This window comes from Ammodytes marinus (genome assembly GCF_949987685.1).
Source record: "Ammodytes marinus genome assembly, chromosome: 8".
NCBI classification, from domain to species: domain Eukaryota; kingdom Metazoa; phylum Chordata; class Actinopteri; order Uranoscopiformes; family Ammodytidae; genus Ammodytes; species Ammodytes marinus.
Window position 1 is genome coordinate 21,630,096 of NC_137212.1, and position 11,363 is coordinate 21,641,458.

Genomic DNA, 11,363 nt, shown 5'->3' on the forward strand with positions numbered 1-11,363 from the left:
GGACAGCTAAAGATTGATTGAAGAAGAAAAAAACGTAAAACATTTTCCCAATATTATTGCATACTTTGATGCATAATTGTATCATAAACGTAATCTGATAACAAATGGCAACATTGTTTTGTTAATGAAAAATGTAAAGCCTTAGCATTGAGTTCCTCTCAAACCTATGTCACTGTCCTTTTTCTGGACTTCACATGGTTTACTTCCTTTTTGACTGTTTCCCCTCCCTTATCTTTATAATCAAAATTGTGAATTCATGTGATTTCAATCACAGGGAACCCCTGCTTGGATTTGACAACAATATTATCTATTTACATGTGTCAGAAATAAGAGATAAATGCTCTGGACCTTAAGTGTCCCACATTAGGCAGTGTCCCACATTAGGGCAACTCACCCTGCATATGGTTTGATGGTTTCAATAGTAGCCTACAATATTTTTCTTGCCCCCCTGGCTTCCTCTCCTTGCTCTGCGCTTTGTCATTGTAGCCTAACATGTAGGCTAATACATTGCATTGAGTTAATATAGGATATGAGAAGATTTGTATATCCTATGCACATAATTGAGTTAAATTCAATTAGCTTTAGGTTTGCTTTCTTTATAACACTATTGTACCTGCAAACCTTGAATACAGTTCATATTGCACATTTAATTTTCCTACATGTATATTTCCCCAGGTTAAATGACCTCAATGTCCCACATTAGGCAAATCATGCTGTCCCAAGTTCGGAAACACCTTTCTTGCTGGCCAGTTTCATGATGATCTTGTATTTGCCAGACTGATACAGTCTGTCACAAATTATTATGCAAATTGGAATTAAGTGTCATAAACATAATTTTTCTTGTATTTCATTTAAACGAATGGATGGTATTGTGTCTCAGGGCGCTTTGGACCATAGAAATCAATCTCAGACACCTGTGATAATCAGTTTGCTAAGTAAGCCCAATCAAAGGAAATCTACTTAACAAGGACGTTCCACATGATTAAGCAGGCCACAGGTTTCAAGCAATATGGAAAAGAAAAAGGATCTCTCTGCTGCCTAAAAGCATCAAATAGTGCAATACCTTGGACAAGGTATGAAAACATTAGATATTTCACGAAAACTTAAGTGTGATCATCGTACTGTGAAGAGATGTGTGGCTGATTCAGAGCACAGACGGGTTAGTTCGGATAAAGGTATGAGGAAGGTTTCTGGCAGACAAATTCAACGGAATAGGAGAGCAGCTGCTAAAATGCCATCACAAAGCAGCAGACAGGTATTTGAAGCTTCTGGTGCCTCTGGAGTCCCGCGAACCTCAAGGTGTAGGATCCAGAAGTTTGCAGTTGTGCATAAACCTATTATTCGGCCAACCCTAAACAATGATCACAAGCTGAAACAGTTGCAGTGGGCTCAGGAATACATGAAGACTCACCTTCAAACAGTCTTGTTTACTGATGAGCAACCCTGGATGGACAGGAGGTGGCGGAGTCATGTTTTGGGCCGGAATCATAGGGAGAGAGCTGGTTGGCACCTTCAGGGTCCCTGACGGTGTGAAAATGACCTCGGCAAAGTATGTAGAGTTTCTGACTCACCACTTTCTCCCGTGGTACAAAAAGAAGGACAGTGCCTTCCGTAGTAAAATCATCTTCATGCATGACAATGCACCATCTCATGCTGTAAAGAATACCTCTGTGTCACTGGCTGCTTTGGGCATAAAAGGAGAGAAACTCATGGTGTGGCCCCCATCTTCCCCTGACCTCAACCCTATTGAGAACCTTTGGAGCATCCTCAGGCAAAACACTATGAGGTTGGGAGGCAGTTCACATCAAAACAGCAGCTATAGGAGGCTAGTCTGGCATCCTGCAAAGATATTCAAGCAGAAACTCTCCAAGAACTCACAAGTTCAATGGATGCAAGAATTGTGAAGGTGATATCAAAGAAGGGGTCCTATGTTAACATGTAACTTGGCCTATTAAGATGTTTTTGATTTAAATAGCTTTTGATTTCACTAAATATGACCTCCTAATGCTGCAAATTCAACAAATGACAATTTTTAGTTGTTTACAACCTATAAAATGTTTTGAAACTCTGTTGCGCATAATGATTTGGAACAGTGCATTTGGAGTTTTTTATTTTTGAAAAAAATACTTTTATTATTGGGAGGTTTGTTCAATAAAATTCAAAATATACTCTAACGGTTGATGACATGAAAATTATACTGACTGTGATTTGCATCGACTATTTAGGAAAATCTGGGAAAATCTAATTTGCCTTATAATTTGGAATGCAGTGTAGATAGGCTATATGAATGCAGGATAACAGCATTCAGATTGACTATGTGTGTTTCCTCTCACACATTAATCAAAAGCATGCCAAAGCCACAGATGAACAGTGAATAGTTTTATTGGTTCTCGTCCGACAGGGATATTTAAAATATTATTCAGATAGGCTAAATTATATTTCCATAATAGCACTGTTGGACATACATAATTTGTTTTAAAAAACATTGAGTAGACCAGTGTTCTAGGTTAAGACAATGTAAGCCTATGTGTATCCAGTGACACAGTTTTAATTTCACCAACCTGCTTCCACTCTTTATCTGTAATGAAAATGTAAAACTTTATCCATCTTAATTCCTTGTTCTCCCTCAATACCCGTGAACACCTCTGTGAGATCCTCCTAGTGATAATCTCTATGTTTCATGCTTCCACCACCATGTATCTTAACATTTCACTGGATGAAAACAAACATAATGCAAATGGTGAAGCTTAAAGTCTCAGATATGCTCATGTTGGCACATGTTGATGTAATCATGAATTTATGTTTTATTTTCCCATTTAAATGGATAACAACAAGGAAATAGCTTACTATTACAATGCCCACCATCTTTAAACCTGTGGACCAAATCTTTATCTTCGTAATGCGGTGCTGAATGGTCTCTGAGCTCTTACATGATTATAAGCCATGGGTGGTTTGGGGAATATTGTGGTACAAGGAGGACAGTGTCTTGGGACACTGATCCATCCGCCATGTGTGGTATGCTTGGTCACTCGGGATGAGAGATTGTCCTCACACACTCACACTCACACACACACACACACACACACACACACACACACACACACACACACACACACACACACACACTGGCCTGCACAGTGCACATGCATTATAATGTCAGCTCATCCTCTGTAAAGCGGAGGCCCGTATGCCTCCGACAGTGCACACTGTTTCTAACAGCACGCCCTCTAAAAGATCTTTTACCAAAAAACCATTCACCACAATCAAATCTGTGTTTAGCATGTGCGTTGCGATTATTTGGGTGGTCTGCTGAAGTTGATTGAACTTCCACTTTCTGCTAATTGGTGGCACCCCTTCTGCCGAAGATGTGTCTGATCCTTTGGCCTGTGAATTTGCGCACGAGGACATGACATTTCAATGGGAGTTGTGAATTTGAGCAAATGGAGCTTTGTGCAATGAAGCAACAGCCTCTCTGGTGGGCATGTATGCACCACCGGGCACGGCATCTATAAACATAAATCACATGAAATTAGTTGTTCGGCTCGATATCAAACTGTGTGATTGTTAAATCTCTATGAGTCCTGTTAATGCAGCTCAAGCCTGAAGCCCAAGGCAATTAGTTTGTGAGATTTCGAGCAAGGGGGAATTGAGGGATCCATTTTTAATTAGGATTTTACTTTGGCATATTGCCTTCGTTGAAATAAATGTTCTTGTTTTTTCATCTCTCACTGCTGCTGGAGATGCAATATACATAGGACTGACACAAAGAACTTGAAAATTGTCTGATCTCTATACATGGATAGTGCAACATAGGACAGTAAGTGTTGTTTTATTCATTACCATAACATCATCTAACATGTACTTTTTTTTAAATGCAAGCCGCAAAAGTCAAATACAGAAATAAGTGGAATATTATGCACATTTTTGCCCAACATCTCAGACATTAAAATGTCAGTCACACTGTGAGAAGAAATGTCTCTTGTCTGGGTGTAAAAACACTTCCATAATCAGCGTCTTAGGAGACAAATGCTAATCCCTCTGCCATGTTAGCCATCTGTGGCTGAAGTGGCGGGGACAGAAATTACTGAGAAAAATGGACACAAATAAAATGCTAATTCACCGCGGGCTACAAGTGTCTGCCCTCCCTCTGCTCAGCTCGGGGGGCCTCTCGGTTCCCACACCACTTCCCTGTGTGAGCTGCTGGGATACCGGCGGCTGCTTCTGAGCCCGCAGCAGGGATGCAGCCCTCCCATTGGCTCGTCTTTGTTTGCCCCCATGCATGGCATTCATCGCCTGATTTGAATATATGCAAATGTTGCAATGCTGCCCTGTCAAAGGAAACTCCCACCATCACCACAACCAACACCACCGCCAAAGGGTATTTCTTTTCCTCCCTAATTTTCCCCGCTCTTTTCCTTTTTGTCTCTTTCCTAAATGCTGCCTCCTTTGCAAAGTGTGTGTGTGTGTGTGTGTGTGTGTGTGTGTGTGTGTGTGTGTGTGTGTGTGTGTGTGTGTGTGTGTGTGTGTGTGTGTGTGTGTGTGTGTGTGTGGAGGTGATAGCTGTGGGAACCAGCTAGAGCCAGATCTGCTTTGTCATTTATTTAAAAGAGGAGTGAGACTCATGACTGTTAATTATCTGTTTTGCATATAATAAGGAAGGAAGAAATATAGTTAGTACACTATCCTTAAAGCTGGTCACCCGTTAACGTCTGTATTGTACACAATCAAATCAAATGTCTTGACCATGAGTGGCACATACGGTGATGGCTTTTTGTCTCTCTATTCAAAAATGTGTTTCATGTGGCAAGCATGCGTTGTAGATCTTACTAATGCCTTTCCAGTAGTAAAAATTATTTTACATTCTGTAAATATGTTGTTGGTATAAACTTGCAGTTGAAAAAATGTAGAGGGCATTTTTGTATTGTAATTAAAGCCACATGATGAGCATGTGGCCTCAAGCATTTGAAAAGCTTAACTTTTTTCACATTACATATTCTGTCATACAGTTGTAGGAAAAGCTTGAATGTTACCATTAACATTAACGATGGCTCTGTTCTTGAGTCAGCATGCCAATCCCAGCCCTCCTTAACTGGAGCAACTAAATCAAATTCAGCCACCATCTTCCATTTCATAATTTACAGCAGTCTTTTTTTCTACTGCCACATGTCAACATGTCTTCGGTTCAAAAAGGCCCATTGGAGGAATGATTAGCACACTACGATGCCATTAAAAAAAAGTTATTCACCTGTGGTTTGAAAAAGCCATATTGTGTTATGCAAATGAAGAAACACACACACACACACACACACACACACACACAAAACATGAACACAAATGAAGCATATATGCATATTCTCTGACTATATTCGGCTCGTCTGGCTACAGATTCAAACAGAAGGGAATTAGCTCGGCCCAGTTCCACTGTGATGTGTTAAGCCGCTACGTTGGCTTGTCCTCACACCGATTCTGGATTTGGACGACATGAATCGTTGCACACTTACACTGTTATTAGGCAAATGTATGCAGAAAATTCTGTTTCACTGAGTGTTTGCAGCATAGATAATCCTCGTGGATGATCCAAGGCATGCAGATATGGGTGACAGAGACATACACAAGTATACAGGCCTATGAATAATGGTAAAAGGTTGCTCTTATCTATCTATCTTATCTTTATTTCAACTAAAATGTGTATGCACAAATACATTTAAACTAAATTGACAACATTTTAGGCGTTCCATTGATTTATTTTTTCTTCAACTTTGTCTCCTTTGTTATGGAATAAAAGGCATTTACCTAGACATACCTCCTCACCCTCATGGAGTTCCTCACATGTTGTCAATCCAGAGGTGACAGGTCTATAACAAGATATATTCAAAACCACTTGAAAAGTAAAACGCCCACTGGATAGAAATAATTTGACTGTGTTTTAAAACTAAATACAAGTGTAGCCTATACCTATTCTGAAAAGTAGAGTCTTGTGAGCTGTGTTTTTTTTTTTTGCTCCAGATTTTGTCATTTTTCTTGGACAATTTCAAATTCAAGTGAAATTACCTATCATTTTCTCATCTTGTCTTGACAAACAATCGTGGTTTGTGCACTTGTCCAGTCGATAATCGATTCCTTGACACTGTTAGAATTGCCACAGTATATGTAACGCATTCCAAGCTTCACGTTTTAAGCTGAATACGTTTGCAGGCCTATACAGTGGAACTGCCTGGCCTCCCGCATTACCCAATGAATTTGCTATGTGCATTTACATGTTTTGAATGACAATTGCGTGCACTGTGGCTGCGCTTGAACTTGACCGGCGGAATTGCCTGGGAAAAGAGGCGCGACTTTGGCCCTTTGCTCCTCTCCTTTATGGAGTGGAGGGTGGTGAGACTGATGTCAGAGCTCATTAGCATAAACTTCAGCCTGCTCCCAATTAAACCAGGAAAGCTGTAGGAACACCAGTCTGTTTTCACATGGCCGGGACTCAACCAACATCTCTCCCTCACTCTGAGTACCAGAAGAAGCTGCTACTGTAAGTTAATTTAATCTTCAATTGATCGATGTATTTAAACAAATAGTGTTTCATAATGGTTATAGAGTTTTAATAGCCTATATGTTTGGGACTTTAATTTCAACGTTAAATATTTGTTGTTTGAAAACTCAGCATTCGTTTATTTCAATTATATAACTCAGATTTAGTCCATTTTTGCAAAGGCCTTTATCTGTCCTGTCTGTTGTTTTCTCTGCATGAAAGTTGATGTGGGAGAGATGCTGGACAAATGACACCTGCAGTTTGTTTCAAGCCACAGTACTAAATGTGTAACAATTGTGCTACATGGCCCAGCATCTTTGAGCCTGGGGAATTTTTTGATTTTATTTTAGGTTGAGGTATGGTTTCTTATTGATGAGGTGTGGTGCTGTTTACCTGAAAGCCTTTGCATTGGGCCTTTTGCTGAGTGTACCTGAAGTACACTTTACCTATACTGTGTTGTGTGGGTGGTCATATTAGCAGTATGCAGGTGGCATTTGTGCTTCTGGTGAGGTGACCATCAATATTATCCTTACTCACCTGGACATCTTATTCACCCCGTTGTTATATTTTGTGGGAATTGGGTATGCAATAGCAAAATGATTATTAAGGTATTATGTATGTAAATTGTATTGCCATTTTTTATCAACTTCCTAGTGTATGCATTTACACTCTGAATAAACAATACTCCCATCATGCTGCTATGTCTGAAGCAGATGAGGCCAATATCACATTCTTTAAACATATCTATCCTGTTGCTCCAGGAGCAGAAATTCTAAGTACTCCAGAAATGTGGATTCCATGCTATAAGATAATACTGTAGCTAAATTATATACATGTTTAATTTGCATGTAGTTGAGTACTTCTTTGTAATACTGCCTAGGAGTAGGCTATACCTGCGGCCTCCATAAGCAAAACATAATAATTCTAGTATACAATGGACTGCTATTAGTTGCTAATTTGGGGGCATGACAGAGGGAAACACAAATATTTGTTCCCTGTTGTCTTCATGTGCGACCTCTGACACCTTTATGTCCCTGTGTCAGGTCAAGCCCCTTTGAGGACCGGCCATTACAATTCCCAGAAGTGGCCACTTGAATTGGTCAGTTATCAACAATTGAACCCATAGGGCCTCAGTGTGGTCATGCATGATGACATATACCATCATGCAAATGTGACAGAAATGAATGAATTTTAGGGGAATTTATTTTAAGAATTGGGGTTTTATTATTATTATTATTATTATTATTATTATTATTATTATTATTATTATTATTATTATTATTATTATTATTATTATTATTATTATTATTATTATTATTCGTTTATTTTTTGCCTGAGTGATAGGTGTGTGGTGCTATATCGTTTATTCAAATGCACATGAAAATTTGTTTATTATGTGTGAGAAAAGAAAAAGGTTCATTGAAACTATCTGTTTTCATGGACTTTGTACGAGATACATGTCAGATACAAATGAATTATTTTAGAAATTAATAAAATAAGAAACATGTCACATCAATAAAAAATTTAGATTTCCTTAGTGGCATTAAATACACCAAACATTGTTCCTGTGCATTACTGAACACATAAATGCATACATTTATTAAATATGTTTTTATCAGGGAAGATAACCAGTCTTGCTTTTTCTTTATAATTCAGAAACACGGTGAATGAACCTTAACCTGCTCTTTATTCAGTAAATGTCCATTTATGCAGAATTGGCGTTGATAGTTTTGCTTGGCACCGTGTATTTACGTGTTTCTGCTTCTAAAGACCAAAATATTCCTTCAATTTGTATTCGCTATATATTTTATAAAAAGCAATGCATTTCTCTACGTTCTTCGTACAACTTCAATTTCCTATGAAGAAGGCCTAAGCATGGCAAGCATTTTGTATGTTGCTTCCAACTAAATGTTTAATATTTCTAGTCTATTTAGTCATTCGCCTATAGCCTGTACCTCTGACAAGTGATAAGACTGTTTATTTATACACTGTCCAGAAATTGCACAATTATATAGCCTAGTAATAGGTTAAATAAACCAAAATTATATCAGGATATGGGTGCACACTGTTAACCCCGGTTCAAACTTTGAATGGCGAAATTATTCTAAAAATTTAAATCATGCCGTCATCATTTCAGTTGGAAAACAAACACAAGATCTTCGAGAACCATTGGTGCAGTTTTTGATCCTAGGGGAATTTATATAAAGCCTAGGTCATATCATACATACTCCTGTATTCCTGCATTATTATGTCTCATAAATAGGAATGTTCCCTGCCAGAGCCATAAAAATGCACAAACACAAGCAAATAAAACACGCGACAGTTGTTTCTATAAAACCGAGACATCCCTTAATATAAAGATTACACGTTCTATGTATTATAATAGATTATTTCACAGCGCGGGCAGAGACTATAGCTGATGACAGCCCATTGAGTTTGAGTGTCACCCGGCTTTAAAATAGTGTAGCCTACAGTCATATAGTTAGTTTTCTGTCTGTCATTATTTAAAAGGATTAATCATTTTTTTTAAATAACATTGGCGATTATATAATTATTCCTGCTATGATGCATTATCGGGTAAGCTATAATGGGCGAACCGGGCCATTTTGCAATCCAACTATGAAGGCACCCTTATAACGATTTAAAAGAGAATACTTATAATTTTCTTTTACATGTTCGAAATAGATTTAAAATCAATCAATCGATACACCTCAATAAAACAACACTCAATATTGTTTTAGGATTTTCAAATTATATTAGCATTCCTTCACATTTGAGTAGATTAAGGCCTGTCACTTACTCCATGAGATGCATAATAATGTTGTCTGCAAAGTAACATAGTTTTAATATATTCGACTGTATCAATTCAGGTACTGTATTTCTGTAATAACGTTGTAATGATATTATGTGGCGTTGCATGGAGTATCCAATGTGTTGTGTGGCTTTAGGCCGGTTTAAGACTATCTACAGGCCTGAGCTTCAGTGCACCTTTTCAGCCAATAGGTGTCACTGTTTAGCTCGAGTAGCCGTGACGTTCAACTGAGATATTTTTATCATCATTGCCTTTTTTCTGCAACCGTGCAACGTGGATTTTTTTTAAAGGGACACGTAATATTTTGTCGTTAAACTTCAAACAAGACGTTGATTTATGAGACTCAAAAAATGATGGCTCTTATATGCCTATATGGAGTCCATGGAATCAGGTTTATAACAGGATTTTCGCCACCATGTCAATATATTTAGAGATCAACAGTCTTGTAAGGAACAGGCTTATAATAACACACGTTTATGGCTTATTGAGAAAAAACTAAAATCAAAGATAAATAGGTCTATAGATTTGTTTTATGTGAAAATTAATGAAGTTTCAAATGTAATGTCATGAATTCCGTGTAGAGGTAAGTATAAATCTTAATGTAATTTTATTGATTCTAGTAAAGTTCCAACCAGTAAGCCTAATAATAATAGAAATTATTATAATATTAATACTCATAATAGTTATAATAATAATAACAATAGGCTGCCTTGAAATTTTGATAATTAATGAAAGTAGAATAAAAGCCGGGTTTATTTGGAAATTCAAATGGCCTTTTAGAGAGAGAGAGAGAGAGAGAGAGAGAGAGAGAGAGAGAGAGAGAGAGAGAGAAGAGAGAGAGAGAGAGAGAGAGAGAGAGAGAGAGAGAGAGAGAGAGAGAGAGAGAGAGAGACTTAATTTCTGCTCAAAAACAAAAGGAAGATGTATGCAGCAGTAGCTGGGGTAATTTCAACATACTTTCTCGTTGAGCCTCAACCGTGGACCCAGGCGCGCACAGGCGCATTGGATAACACGTTTGGAAGAACCCATCCCGGCCCCTGACGTCAGCACGCAAACAATCACGTTCATTCCAAAGGCTAGATTTGTTGCACGCAGCTTTGACTCTTCTATGTGCCCATCATCTGTAGTAGAAGGGTTCGTTTTTATGGACATAATTCAATAGTTGTACACCATTATGTACTGAGCGTCCACCGTTCGCTCTGTTGCGCACAGAGGAAGGAGACGGCACACCACGTAAAGCAACGTGACATGCACGAGCTCCGGGGAAGCATCATGCTTCTCCTGGCGCTGCTGAGGCTGCGGCAACAGAGGCACGGCTGCTGCGTTCCTCTCTTTGATCGTCCCCATCTCTTACGAATCTCGTCTCTGCCTTTTTCTCCCTTACTGCAGACTGTCTAAAAACGTTTGGAAACTACACATTTGAAATCTACAGTCGTTTCTGCTGGTCAATGGGCTCGCTGTGGCGGCTCATTCATCCTACAAGCTCTTGACTCAGGTGCTACAGTAAAGCAAGGTGCAGGTTTGGAGATCATTGGCCAGTCGAGGTCCCCCTCAGTCCGGCTTCACCGTGCACATAGACTGACTCCCTACGGAGCAATCAGGACTTGACTGTGCAGCTGAGTGTGATAAGGACAGGGGATGGATCAAGGAGTGTAGGTATCTTCTGTGCTGTGGCACATTTGAGATTTGCCAAGGCAGCATGCTGCTGCTACGATGTGCTTAAACATTCATGTGGCGACCAGCTAAAGCTTTTTGATGTATTCTTTAGGCAGATGCAGCAGAACCCAGCATTTTTGATTTTTTTTCGTTTGGGTTCTGCCTCCCAAGAGTCTCAGTGGTGCCTTCCTCCACTCAGTCCGCCACCGACGTGCAGCCACCACGTGTCTCAACGTCTTCCGAATGCTGCCAACAACAAAAATGTGCTGGGTGCAACTCAAGAGAGAGAAGCGGCATTCAAAATATAGGACAATGAACACCAGTTCACAATGGTCAACGCATTTAAGCGGTGCGAACTGTGTTTAAGTTTCT